We start from the raw sequence: 14,688 nt of genomic DNA, 5'->3' as shown, positions 1-14,688 counted from the left end.
TGGGACCCTGAGGAGGAAGTTCTTACCCTGAGGGATTTAAGTTCTAGTGAAGGAGACTGTCTCAATCTCCTAGTAACCTCTCCTTCCATCAATCAAGGAAAGCATTTACTAACTAATCATGCACTTCCCTATCACAAACGGCATCTGTACATGTAGAAGAGAGCATGGACTGTAAGCATTTGAAAACAGTAGGTTCAGGAGGGCCTTAGAGAAAATCCAGTCAAAACCTCTCATTTTATACCTGGAAACTCTAAGCCCAGAGTGGGTAAGTGACTTGCCTGTTTTGCAACAAGAGCCAAGATTAATACGGCACTTCCTATGTGCCCAGAACTGCTCTAACAGTGTTATTTATTTAGTCCTCACCACAACTCAGTTTTCAAAAAGAAAACTAAGGCACAGAGAAATCAAGTAACAACAAAAATCGAGCAGCTCACAAGGGCACAGTCAGGATTTGAATCCAAGTAATCTTGTTCCAGAATCCATACTTTCAGTCGCCATGCAGTATTTAAGTAGCTGTGTCTAAAGGGAGTCATGATTTTCTGACTCATGTTTTCACAGTGTCTTGTTATTTTATACTGTCAAGGTTTCCAGCATCTCTAGAACCCACTGGTCAAAAATTATCAAAGAAATCTCAAGATATTATGGTACTTCAAAGTCACAACATCCTTGAGTTGGGGAAAATGGCTCAATCCAACGTGGATGTATATGTTACCAGAAGGTGAAGATGCAGACATACACAGCAGTGAGAAATATAATAGTAACCTTGTAATAGGTAATTTTTTTTTAGCAAACTTTGACAAATGTTGCCTCTTGTATCCCATTTCCTTGTTTTCCTGAATCACTCCTGTGTACTCCTTCCCACTTCCAAACCCCAGTCTTCAAGTGTGTTGATTCTTCCATCAAGTAAGAACATGTTAACGTAGACAGAGCTAGGGATCAAAGCTTGAGAGGACCCTGCACTGTACAAGATAGAGAAGATGTGCATTTCAGAAGCCTCAGACTTCACTTCACTCCTTCATTTATCATCTCACAAATATTTACTTGGTGCCTGCCATGTGCACAATACTGCACTGGGTTCTGAGGATGTCCTAGTCGATGTGATGGATGTGACCTTTGCCCTCCTGAGGTCCACAGTCTTGCAGCATTCCTCCAGAGGAAGTTAGGGATCTGTAGCTAAGCACTTGTCAACTCTCAACCTGCTGGGCCTCTGAATGTTGGCCGAGCTACAGGAGGATGAAAAGAATGACTCAGCAAGACTGGGGACTGCTAATAGACGCTGTAACTCAGGTGTGCAGACGACAGAGGCGAGAGCATATTGTTTAGAAATGGCAGTAATACACTGTTTGAGTGATATGCATGAACCATAAAATAGTTTATAAATAGAAATTACTTGCATTATGATTCTGTTTTGTCAGAATGCACACATCTTTTTTTTCTGTCCCTGAGGACCCTGAAGAGCAAAATATTTTACCTGCTTATTGAATTGGTTAAGCAAATTAAGCAAACCCAGAGATTTTATTTGATAATCAAGTTCACTCAAAGATGAAGGCAAAATTGTGAAACTTAGACCAACCTATGCATCCGTTTCCGTCCTTTAGTACACTCCCCCTCGCTCTTACTTGTGATCGAGCTGTCTGTAACTCCCCCAGGTACACAGGCCTGCAGCAGACACCAAAAGCTATTCTGCCCTGGCCTCAAGTCCTTCACTTTACCCTTTAGTCTCAGTTTCCCTGAGAAATCTGGGAAGTCCTCTCCACTTTAACCCACGCTCACCTACCGTGTGAGACCCGACTATCTTTGCCCTTCAGTTTTGTAACGAGATGAAGGACACCTGGTTTATTATCATACTTCTGTTTTTCAAAGGCGACCTGGTTACATTCAGCTGTGACAAAGCGTATTTGAGTCGTAGGCTCTGACCCATGTCAGTATCCTGTATTAGGAAATTCTGCTCAGCCTTGTATTTGCTCATGTATCCAGCTACATGTTTGCCTCTGTTTTTTGGTTTTTTTTGTTTTTGGTAAGCATGTATCTTTTTTTTAAACATTTTTTTAATTGAGTTATAGTCATTTTACAATGTTGCGTCAAATTCCAGTGGCAAGCACAATTTTTCAGTTATACATGAACACACATGCATTCATTGTCACATTCCCTTTTGCTGTGAGCCACCACAAGATCCTGTGTATATTTCCTGTGCTACACAGTACAATCCTGTTTTCCCAGTCTACACTTTGAAATCCCAGTCTGTCTCTTCTGTTTGCCTCTATTTTTTATTTTGTTTTAAAAACTTTAAGATTCTTGAGGGCACATGTCTTTTTGTTTTTATATGCTCCAAAAAATTTGGTGGAGAGAGTGAACTGGATATAAAGAAGTTGGCAGAGAAGTTAGTAGAAGAATAAGTGGATAATTGGAAGGTGTGTCTGCATTTGGATGCATAGGATTCAGGAGACAAAGCTGAAGAGAATGGTGGTGTGGGGACACACTGGGGTTTGGTTAGTTAGTCCTCACTGATTTATCATGTCCAGCCTAACGGTCCCTGGAGGAATGCTTGGAGACTTGTGGGCCCCAGGAGGGCAAAGGCCACATCCATCAAATGGACCAGTGCATCCTCAGAGCCAGTCCAGTGTTCTGCACACAGTAGGCATAGAATAAATATTTGTTGGACGATAAATGAGTGAGTAAAATGAAATGAAGTCTGAGATAGCTGGAGCATGGACTATTTCTATCTGCTTTTCTTATGTAGTCCAGGGTAGGTACATTAAACACATAGAAAACAGAAACTCCTGCCTAGACTGCTGGTGGCTTGCCCCAGGTCTCACGGCCAGAAGAGCCACCAGCAGAACCCAAGACACAAATTCTCATACACTTTCTGGCACACATCTCTTCCTCTCTAGCTCTAAACTGTTCTGAATCTTGTTCTTTTATAATTTGTTTTGAGTCTAAAAAAATTCTTAACAAATTATACACACACACGTGCGCGCACACATTACATCCTACTCTTAGAGAATCGGTCCGGGCGAGAACTGAAGTCCGGTATTAAATGTGTATTACAATGAACAGATAGCCTAATAGTAGGTCAAGAAACCCACGTGCTCAAGTGCATACACACACAGCCGCTGAGGGACAAAACGTGGGAGTGGGGGTGGAATCAAACTCTGGATGGTGTTAGACCTGGGTCACTGCAAAGCAAAGAAATGAGCTGACTGTGAGGAACCTCAGAAACCAGCTGCTTCCACAGCATCGGGAACCCTTTTGCCCAGATTTCAACGTGGTCCAGGGAACACACATTGAATGCTTACAGGGACCCCAGCAGGCACTGTCTCTAGCAGAACCCATCAGGGCTTTCTTCAGACCACTTCACAGGAGCTAAGGAGCACCAGCTCTGCTTTAATTCTAAGTTTCAGCCTGGCTTCACTTGCAAACGTTTTCTTAGAAGTCTGCATTTTATGGATGGGAAAGGGACAAGAGTCAATAACTGGCTGGCTCCTGTGTGGTGGAACACAGTATGTGACCCAGATGACAGTACATATTCTTTAAATGGGATGCATGGGAAACTTTCAAAGAAACGTTTGGACGTCTTCCCAGAAGACAGATTAGCTGGGGATGGCGGGCATCCTGCTGCAGGAATTCGTGTTTTTCCTTTGGAGTAGAGCCTGGAAGGTCGCCTTCCTAACACTCGTCAGAAAAAGGAAGGGGTGTCCCATAGTTAAGGCAGAGGGTCACTCAGTACAGTGGGTACCGAGAACACAGAGCAATTGGTCGTGAATATTTAAGACTGGGACCATGATAAGGGATCAGCTCACACAGAAGTGCACAGCTGGCCTTGCACCATTACCGTCTCTAGTCAAGCTACCTTATTCCAAAAACACACGCAGTGTCCTCCTCATCCTGTCCTTGGAATTCTCACCACTGAGCTCATCCTCAGGGGTCATTCTCAGAGTCTCTCCCAGGCCCAAGGAGAGCTCACATTAAACCTCTCCAACCAGGAGACTGGAAAGGTCAGGGAAACATGGTGAAGTCTCTGGCCAAAAATAAATAACAGTTCTCCCTCAGTGACAGTATGCCCAGTCATGCACAGCTGAACCAGGGGGTGACTTTCTGAGAATGCAGAGCCGTGCATGCCTTCTCACTGCTGCTCTTTTCTCTGACCTGACGTCTCAGTGGGACTAACAAACTTGAACCCTGATGCTGAGACAATATTCCAAAGTAGTATTTCAATCGAGCACCATAAAGCTAGCCAGACTTTACCAGACCCATGTTCCTATGCTCCTCCTTCAACCCTGCATGGCCCACCAACCTCTCCTCTCCGTTCAGGTGCTGCGTGCTTCCCCTGAAGACTACATGCCTCTGAGGAAAGGAGCAATAATTCCTGTTTACCGTGGAATTCTGCCTCACCTCTCCAGATCTCCAGTGCTTTCTTTTAGACGCTGTAGACTTTCAATGTTTTAATTAATTTAAAGAAATAGAGTTTTCATTATCAGAAATAATTTTAGAATACAGAATTGGAAAAGAACTGTTAATATTGGATAATACTCTGTCTTCTATGAATCATAAAAATTTTCTCATGACACAGAGGAAACTGAACACTTATCAAGGCAGCCACATGGGAGCATAGCTTAATGCTGATGACACTCAGGGTCTCTCTCTCTTTTTTTTGGTTTGGTTTGGGTTTTTTTGTTTTGTTTCATTTTGTTTTTCAGGGAGTCAACTCAGAAGGGCCCTGCCAAGCCCAGGAGCGAGCTGATTATTCCATGTGGCTCACGCAGCTCAATAACCAGATGACCAGGCTGTAGTGACCCTTTCATGTCTGTTATTCGTGACTCTGCTTGTGTCACTGGGCAGCGGAACTGGCAGCACTGCTGCTCACAGCCATCCCCTTTATCATATGAATGTGGGGCGCCTACCCCTAGCTATTCCCCAAACCAATGGCATGCTGAAGAAAAGAGTATTTCTACGTCTGTTTCTTCCAGAGTTTCTCAGCTAACCAGAAAGAGATTGACTGAGCCCTGAGGGTGGATTGGTCATTTTAAGACAATAATTGGGGCAGAGAAGGCAAAGGTATAGAATTTAGTTCTTTCTAAACAATCAGACTCTTCCTGATTATTACCACCTGCACTGATCCAGCTCTTCATGTAAGTAGTACTTGGTTGTCTTCCATATGTTCATCTAAGTTTTGAGCTGCTTGAGGTCAGAAACCAAGACTGACGCTTTTTTTGATATCACGCTTGATGTCTAGCGTACTGATGGGCACAAAATGAGTGCTTAATATTTATGATGAGACTTCTAAACACAATTTTACACTTTGACAAATTTGGCTGTGGACATACTGACTGAGTCTTCTAGAATTTCCTTTGAATAGAATAATTGATTTTCTTCGATAACAATAAGTTATCAGAGAGTCCCTTAGAGAATTTCAGATACTCCTCTAAGGACTTGAGCATATTTCAAGACTCCACCTGTTGTGTTTTCAAAGAGATTGCAATGTAGTACAAAAACTGGGAACAGGCATGAAACACCAAACACTTTTGTATTTCTCATTATAAGGCCTACCCTGGGATGCCAGTAATTTCTAGTTACTAAATACTCTCTTTCTTTTTGGGCCCGAATCACGTGAGTAGTATTAAAGTTCTTCGAGAACAGCGTTTGAGGTTATTCAGTTTTCTCCCCACTGCAACGCAGGCAGGAGCTTACATGAAGCGAAATAGGAGGAGGAAGAAACAAAGAAACATCTATTTGATGCTACAGTTTCAGAGGAGGATTCCCAGGAGCAATAGCTCAAATTCAGAAGCCCACTTTTTCCAGTGTTAGTAATATGTGTTGTTATCATGGAGGGCGATTTTGTTAATGAGAATTGGAACAAAATAAACACATTAATAAGCTACATATCTGAGATGAACCCAGAGCTGATATGGTAGTTTTTATGAACTTGAGCACTTTATCTTCCTGCTAATGGTGACTTGGGTTACCAAGCACGGGAGTCACTTTTTCACTCGTACCCTCACTGGAGTTGAAATCTTAACAGATCGTCTAGTTTATAATCTCTTATTTTATAGATAAAGAGATTGACTCCCAAGGACGTTAAGTGACTCCCCCAAATCACACAAGTAGTGATATTGCTGTGACAGAAGAATGGATTCTCTGTTCATAGATTTGGAAAGGGAGAGAATATTCCTTTCTAAACATTCAAAGACACATATGGGAAATTAGACATTTTCAGTTTTTAATGTCATGACTTCACAATCAGTATTTCTCATAACACTCACTTTTTCCCCTGTTTTATATTTAATTCTGTAGCTTTTATCTTCCCCTCCAGGTTGTAGGCAGTTTGAGGACCAAACCCAAATCTAAGTTAGCTTAAAAGATCTGTCCATACACACATACTCTAATGTCTCACACTCACAAGCTCAATAAAAACTCTATCAATGACCAAAGGAAGGAATGCTCTTTCAGCCTTTCCTCCAAGACTCAGGAAGGGCAGCTGCCAGCTCAGAATGGAGTGGACAAGGAGAGAATAGAGAAGACAGCCTTCTTATTCCTTTTCAGGGTAATTCAATCCCTAGTCCTAATCAGTCTCTGTCGGGCACATCTCCGTCTCAGATAGCACAGTTGTGCCATTTACTTTCATTTATACAAACCGATCAGATATGCTTCAAAGGCTTAGTTTTTTATAGTCTTTATTTTATTCCTTTGGGAGGTTCCTGTAAAGACTTTTTTTTTTTTTTAAATGGGAATGTGATCCCTGTAGCAATCCGGAGATAGAGGTGTTGCCTAAATTGAATCAGAGTGTTGAGGATGACAGCCTGTGCAAAAAGACAGTTAAATCTGGGGTGGGGATGAGAGGAGGTGGTGAATGGGGATAACAAAAATTTTAAATCCCCCGAATTCCTGGATTTGGATTGTTTGTTCGGTAAGGCGCCTTGCTGCTTTTCAAAGGAAGGCCACTCAACTGCAGAAGGAAACCGAGCGGGGCAGTAGGCAGGTGGTCCGGCCGTAAAACCCCCTTTATGAGTAAAACCAGGCCCCTCTGCCATGGTGCTCCCTCCCCATCTCGAGGATAAGGATTTATGAGAGAGACGGACGCTACTGGAGGCCCAGAATCCTAACTTAAGCCGCTTAGTTTGGTACAACTGTAAACTGCCACGCGGCTCTGCAGCCTGTCTAAGCACGCGGTGTAAGAAAAGAGAGAGAGATTTCTGTGGGTGAGAGTTAAGTTCTCGCCTGCTCCCAGTCTTCCCTTAGGCTGCAAACCCATCTGTAAATAACCAGTCGCTCAGGATGCACACGTGAGAAGGCGGCGGCCGACGCAAACACCCCTCGCATGTGCGCCCGGGCAGTCCTACGCCCCTCTCCCGACCCTCTCCCGGCCCTCTCCCGGCCCGCGAGAGGTGTGCAGCCGGGCCCTGCTGCCCGCGCACCGGCGCTCGCGGCGGGGCGGCCGGGCGGCCTCGTGGCGCGCTCCCGGGAGACGGCAGCCGCGCTTTGTTTCCAGCGCTGAGCGGTGAGTCCCCGGCCCCGCAGTCCCGGAGCTCGGCAGCACTCGGGCCGCGGCGGCTGCGAAGTCGACAGCGGGCGCAGCCGCCGCAGCCGCTCTCCCTCTTCCTCCTCCGCCGCCGCCGCCCCGGCGCGGCCCCCGCCCCCGCCCCCGCCCCCGCCCAGTCCCCTCCCCCTCCCTTCGCGCTCTTAGTCAGCGGTTCGCGCCGCCGCGCCCCGATTGGCCGTCCGGACGCGCCGCGTCACAATGGAGCCGCTCGGAGGCGGCGAGCCGGGCAGCGCTGGGGCTTCCCGCTGAGCCCGCAGCAGCCGGCGGCGAGGGGGAGCCGGCGCGGGGCGGCCGCCCGCGCGCCCGGAGCGGCGCAGGGCGCCCGCCGCGGGGAGCGCCGGCGTCCTGGGCCGGAGGCGCGCAGGTAGGTCGGGGCGGGGCGCCCCCGGCGCGGAGCAGGAGCCGAGCCGCCCCGGGGGTGGAGGAGGAGGACCGGGCGAGGGGACGCAGCAGGTGGGGCCGGCCGAGCAGGTGCGGGTACCTGTCCCCGTCTCACCTGCGGGCCGGGCCTGCGGGCAGGCGGCCGGGCCAAAGCGATGAGGCGCGGCTTTGCCGCTCCCTGGTCCCCGGCAGAGAGGGAGTGATACCCCGGAGGGGACCTCTTCCGAGTGCTGCGGTCATCGGGCAGGAGGAGTGGGCGCCCGCGGCGAGCAGCCCCCACTCTCCCCGAGCCCCTCGGCGCGGCAGCTGAGCGCGCGTCCTCGGGGGTCCGGGAAGCGGGCTCCGGGTCCCCGGGCTGCAGTCCCGCGCTCCCCAGGGGAGCGGACCTCTCCGGGGGGCGTCTGCGCTGCGGTCTCTCTCTCTTGACCCCTGCCCTGGCGCTGTTGGTTGGCATACATTTTCTGCTCATGGGAAACCTTCGATTGTTGGCCTGCGATATGATGGTGGTGTCGGCGTTCGTTTAGGGCGAAGGCAGCAACCTACACCCGTTTCGAGAGAGAAGCTGGGAGTTTCCTCCGGCGGGGCTGCAGCGGAGCAGGTGCTGAGAGACCGGCGGGGAGGAGGCTCGGTGCTGGCTCGTCACTCTGTGTCCTCAGCTGACTTCCCGAAGTCCATAGGTCGCCTCTAGTCGGATGACGTTGGTGGAAGCTTTCTTTGTGGTCAGAAGGGCTCCCTCTCAGCAGCCCCCTTCCCGCCTCCCGAGAGGAGGGCAGATACATTTTAAAACAAAAGCCTACCCGTGAACTTCCTTGAGCAAATTTGCCTTGCCAAAACCTTTTTAAAAGTCCGTGAAAAGATATCAGTATGAAAATTTTAAATTGCAAATATGTGGCCAACTTAAAACAGGCAGTGTTCACTGCTTTCCAAGAGGAAATGAAATGGCATGTTTCTTTATCAGACAGGTCTGCTAAACCTGAGTGTTAGGTTGAAGACACAGAAGCAACCAAACTGCAGTGTAATTAGTTACCAGTTCCAGGACCCTCTGTGTGTTCAGGTTCCACCTCCTGAGACCCCAAAATGCTCTTTGGTTTGTGAGTGCCAAGATGACTTTCTTTTGCGCCTGGCTTTCCTAGTCAATAGCTCCACCCTTGAAGGAACATGAAATGACAGCCAAGCGCACAAGTAACTGGGTCTGTGTGAGTTAAGAGTATAAGCGCTGACGTATCTGACGTTGCTCTTAGTTCAGGTATGAAGGGCACACAGCTGTCACTGAGTGCACAGCTGAGTTACGGCACTTAGCCCTACTTACCCCTCTACTGCACGTTAGAATTAAATTTACGATTCTTTGAAACTTGTTCTGTTTTTCTTCAGTTGGAAAGGTGTTCCAACATGTCCAGCCTAACATGCACATTCTCACGTTGAGAGTGATTTCATTTTCAATGATTTAGATTTGTTGTTAAGATTTGCTTTTCTAAGACCGTTCTCCTCCCCATTGCTGTTTCAGCCTTCTGACTTCTCAGAAGGAAAGCACTAACATTAGTTAAAATGAAAAGGGCTCTAGTCAATATAACTGGAAAAAGATACCATGTCCTCCAAGGTTTGTTTTTTTAAATAGAATTTATTTTTAGAGCAGTGTTAGGCTCACAGCTAAACTGAGAGGAAGTGCGCAGAGTCCCCCTATACCCCCGCCCCCAGCTCCTGCACATCCTTCCCCATCATCAGCATCCCCCAGACTAGTCCGTCCGACACATCGATGAACGTACGTTGATGCATCATTCTCGCCCGCAGACCATATGTAGTCTGCATTAGGGCTCATTTGGTGGTGTACATTCTATGATGTGTCCACCATTACAGTGTCATCAGAGTGTGGTACTATACTGTATTATCACTGCCCTAAAAGTCCTGTGCTCCACCAGAATCCTCTGTGTTCCACCTATACATGCCTCCTTTCCCCACCTACCCTTGGCAACCACTCATATTTTTACTGTCTTCATAGTTTTGTTTTTTCAAAATGTCATGTCAATGGAATCAGTCTGTAGCCTTTTCATACTGGCTTCTTACACTTAGTGTTATGCATTTAAGTTTCCCCCATGCATTTTTATGGTTTGGTGGCTTATTTCTTTTCAGTGCTGAATAATATTCCATTATCCCTCCAAATTTTTTTAGATTGTGTGGGTATTTTCCCACAATGGCTTGAAATTTGTAATTTTTTGTTTTGTTTTGTTTTCTGGGGTTGAAGGGTAGAAATATTTTAATATGTAGAAGATTCTTGCTTAAGCTAATTTTTAAAATCTATAAACAAGTTTTTTTTTTAATTTAAAAATCCTCTTGATGGTACCTGAGTATTTTTATATTCCTTTTGGATTTTTTACTGCCCATACAAAAATAGCCTATTTAGTCTAATCTCTGAAATTTATTTAGTGTCTCTCACATTGAAGTTCCACATTTTATTTTTGTTTCTCCTTTCCAGCATCCACCTAGCATACACTGATATCATCAGGAAAAATGTACACTGAGGATTGAACCCAGGACCTCGTGCATGCTAAGCACTCACTCTGCCACTGAGCTATACCCTCCCGCTGGCGGCAGGATTCTCATTGCCTGCTATACAGCGTGTCCCTCTCTGCTTTCCTGACTTGGGGAGCACAGGATGCTCCGCAAACACGTCTGGCCTGTGACCACTCAAAAGAAATCTGGGAGGTCCAGTTACAGCATAGAGTGCATTTAACCAGCTGCAGAATGCATTGCCATTTCTGTCTTGTCTGCTTTCACATTGCTGCCTTTCCTTTTTTGTTTTTGCTATTGCCCACTTGGATTTTATTTCCCATCTATATTTTATAAATTTCTTGCATAACCTTATTATGACTTAGTTTTTTTTTCCTGGTGTTTAAAATAATGTCTTTGTCAGACATAACAACTTATCTTTCCCTGTCTGGACTATTAAGATTGATCTTAAATAAAATTAGGCCTAACTCCAATCACTGGGTCCCTCTGCTAAGTTCTTATCAGTGCTGTTCATTTAGAAACTGAACAAAGGGTAATAATAAACTCCCTGTTCTATGACTTCCCCTCATTTAGGATTCTACTCAATTGCAACACAATTTAAATTCACTTCTTCAATGCTGTTGTGAATCTGTGTAAAGGAAATGAATAAAAATGAGTTGTCAGAGCTTCAACCTTGACCTTTCTTTTTGCCTTTTTGGGCTGTATGCTGTCTTTGATATGGGTCATGTGACTTGGCTTGTCCCTTTCCAGACCGTGCATCTCATCTCCTGCTTCTCTGATTTCAGGGTTCCTTGTAATTCTTCCTTGTCTATTTCATCCTGTGGCCATTTCCAGGGCTCTGCTCCACAGTGCCTCCTTCACTGTCAGCAGCATCTTTCAGAGACATTACCAGCTGCACAGCTTCTGTTTCTTTTCCCTTCTCAGCTCCATGCAGGTCCCTCTCTGATGGAGACTACGTTCTTGCTCTCCAGTAGCACATTCCCTTTGATTGTCTCTCAGGTATGCAGAGTTGAGAGTGTGTTCGAACCTTCCTTCTTTTCTTCTGTCAAATCCTTGTCAGCATTTTTACACACACACACACTCCTCCCCTACCACCAATCTTTTGTAGAATTATAAGCAGGAGTTCTTCAGGCTTCTACGTAAGAGCATGGACTTTGCAGACTGGCGGGCCTGGATTTGAATCCTACACGAAGACTTTGGATGAGTTTCTGGATGAGGTAAAATTAGCTGCCAGTTACAGAGACTGCAAAGAAGAGTGGCTTAAACAAAGTGATGTTTGTTTCTCTTTCACATTAAAAAAAAAAAGTTTCTAGAGAGACAATCCAGAACTGGTATTATGAGTTCACAAATCTCCTGAGACCTAGGCTGGTTCTACCTTTTAGGTCCACTAAACATCAGATGAGGCCTCAACTTCATGGTCCTAGATGGGGCTTTAGCCATCACATGCAAAGTAGAATGGACGAAGGAAGGAAGGGAAGAAGATGGAGAAAGGCAAGAATCTGTGGTCTCTTTTTTTGTTTTGTTTGTTCGTTTTTAAACTTTTTTTTATTGAGTTATAGTCACTTTACAATGTTGTGTCAAATTCCAGTGTAGAGCACAATTTTTCAGTTATACATGAACATACATATATTCATAGTCACATTTGTTTTTCGCAGTGAGCTACCATCAGATCTTGTATGTATTTCCCTGTGCTATACAGTATAATCTTGTTTATTCTACATTTTGAAATCCCAGTCTGTCCCTTCCCACCCCCACCCCCTTGGCAACCACAAGTTTGTATTCTATGTCTATGAGTCTGTTTCTGTTTTGTATTTATGTTTTGTTTTGTTTTTGTTTTTGTTTTTGTTTTAAATTCCACATATTAGTGATCTCATACGGTATTTTTCTTTCTCTTTCTGGCTTACTTCACTTAGAATGACATTCTCTAGGAGCATCCATGTTGCTGCAAATGGCATTATGTTGTCGGTTTTTATGGCTGAGTAGTATTCCATTGTATAAATATACCACATCTTCTTTATCCAGTCATCTGTTGATGGACGTTTAGGCTGCTTCCATGTCTTGGTTATTGTGAATAGTGCTGCTATGAACATTGGGGTGCAGGTGTCTTTTTGAAGTAGGGTTCCTTCTGGATACATGCCCAGGAGCGGGATTCCTGGGTCACACGGTAAGTCTGTTCCTAGTCTTTTGAGGAATCTCCATACTGTTTTCCACAGTGGCTGCACCAAACTGCATTCCCACCAGCAGTGTTGGAGGGTTCCAAGAATCTATGGTCTCTTAAGGAAATTTCCTGGAGGCTGTTATACACTTCCTGTTACATCTCATTGACCAGAATTTAGTATTATGGCCTCACCGAGCTGGTATAGAGACTGGGGAATATTGTCCTTATTCCATACACCCTTATGCTCAGCTGAGATGTGGGAGGTTCACATCTTTAGGAAGAAAGGGGAAAAGGAACATCGGAGTAGCCAAATACCACAGTTATTCTATGCCTCTTTTTTCTTGACTGTTATTACCCATCTCACAGGAGTCTTAGGATTAAAAGAAATATTACTATGAAAGCATCTAATACAGCATCTGGCATAAAACAAGCTTTCAGTTAGGGTTAGTTCATGTCCCTCCTTATTCCTTTTTCGTGAGTTTTCTCATTTCCCTGCTACTGCATCATGGGCATCCAAATCCTATTTTACATACTTGCCCCAATTGATGGTACTAAGCTGTAGTCTTGTACCTCTTCATGAGAGGGAGCAACACACACATTATTATTCAATGTCAGTGTTTATTTTTAGCTTAAGGTATGGCTTAGATTTAAGACATAGCTCTTGGAATCAAATAGACCTAGGTGTGAATCCTGGCTCTGCCGCTTGCTCATTGTCTAACCCCAGCCTCTTGCTCCTTCCATTTCCTCATCTGTGACCCAGGGGTAAGATTCAGATATGAGGATTAAGTGAAAATAATAGAGAGTGCCTGACAAAGTCAGTGGTAGTTTTTCTTATCTTTTTTAATTTGGCCTAATCTGGGTGAACCTTTTTGAAAATAAACTCTTATTCCATTAAAAGAAAGTTTTAAAATTGGCCATCTCCATGCATATCCAAATGAGTGTTGTTAAATTGTTAGTGAAACCTTTTGATAATTGTCTCCAAAATCAGTTTAAACCCAAATAGCAGCAAAATCTTTCATGTATTTTTTTAAAGAAAAAAACCAGCATAGCTGAGCCTTATTTAACCTTATTCAGCCTTGATTTGAATGATTTTTGGCAGATCCACTCTTAGAAGCAGAAACATTTCCACCAGTGAGTTTATTTCATAGCATCTTTCCCCCAGTGGCTAGTTGTTAAGCGCCTACTGTGTGCCAGAAGCTGTGCTAGGTTCTGGGGACATCTTGGTAAGCAGAAATGAGCATGGTCCCTGCTGCTGTGGAAGCTGCAGTTACTGAGGGAGACAGGTGAATCGATCACTGCAAATAAGTGAAACATTGCCATTATTAAAGTGTTAGGAAGGAGACGTGCGGGTGCTGTGAAAGTATGTGCAAACATCTTATGATCCGAGGTTGAGTGGTGACTTTAGGAACGAAAAATTGGCCAGTGAGCTGAAGTAAAGAGATGTTATGGACGTATGGTTTGAAATGAGCTTGGACACAAGGTGAGCCTGCCTTTGGCATGGACCAGAACACTCCACGGTCTCCAGCACCTCTCCAGAGAATGCATTTCATGGTTTGGGGCCATCTTTAAAATAAGTGCCCATGACATGTAACTTCTCAGCGTGCTGCTCTGAAAGGGGCTGAATAATTTAGGAATAATTTAATTCTTTCACAATTTATTCATGTTATATTGACAAACATTAAATTCACTTACTTTTTTTTTTTTTTTTGATACACCAAGCAGAGGCATCTGACAAAACTGGCTGTAAAGCAGTCTCTTTTCAGATAGGGTCCGAGGTGGATCTGCATCGCCCTTAGCGGGTGGAATTGGAAGCCATTTGGCTGAATGGGGGGCATGTGAAACACTGTGGGCAGAAGAACAGGTAGCCCACAATGCAGCAGTGGAAGGCGACCACGGGGTGAGAGGTGTGAGCAGCGTGAGCCAGAGAGCGGGCGGGAGCGTGCTTGGGACGGCCCATCTCAGGGCCAGCAGGCAGCCCAACACCCGTCTCTCCAGGGCGTTCCAGGTCCGCACAGACAAGAGCCCAGCCTGGCACCTTGGCAGTGGGGTGCCGTTTCTCCTTGTCCTGTCCAGCTGAGCTAGCAGGGCATCCTTCGGGGGAAATGTC

The 14,688-nt window shown here is 45.3% G+C and overlaps 1 protein-coding gene across 2 annotated transcripts in view; it reads left to right on the top strand.

Annotated features, from left to right (window-relative positions):
* The first annotated feature begins 7,825 nt into the window (after positions 1 to 7,825).
* The window catches only part of LOC102544274 (leucine rich repeat containing 8 VRAC subunit B), a 47,763-nt gene continuing 40,900 nt past the window's right edge, over positions 7,826 to 14,688 (top strand). For both annotated transcript variants that reach the window (XM_072968285.1, XM_072968286.1), the window contains exon 1: positions 7,826 to 7,901. The gene's annotated coding sequence lies outside the window, so the exon portion shown is untranslated. The remainder of the gene's footprint in view (positions 7,902 to 14,688) is intronic.

This window comes from Vicugna pacos, chromosome 9 (genome assembly GCF_048564905.1).
Source record: "Vicugna pacos chromosome 9, VicPac4, whole genome shotgun sequence".
Classification (NCBI taxonomy): domain Eukaryota; kingdom Metazoa; phylum Chordata; class Mammalia; order Artiodactyla; family Camelidae; genus Vicugna; species Vicugna pacos.
Note: the sequence above shows the minus strand (reverse complement) of the source record. Positions and strands in the feature narration are given on the sequence as shown.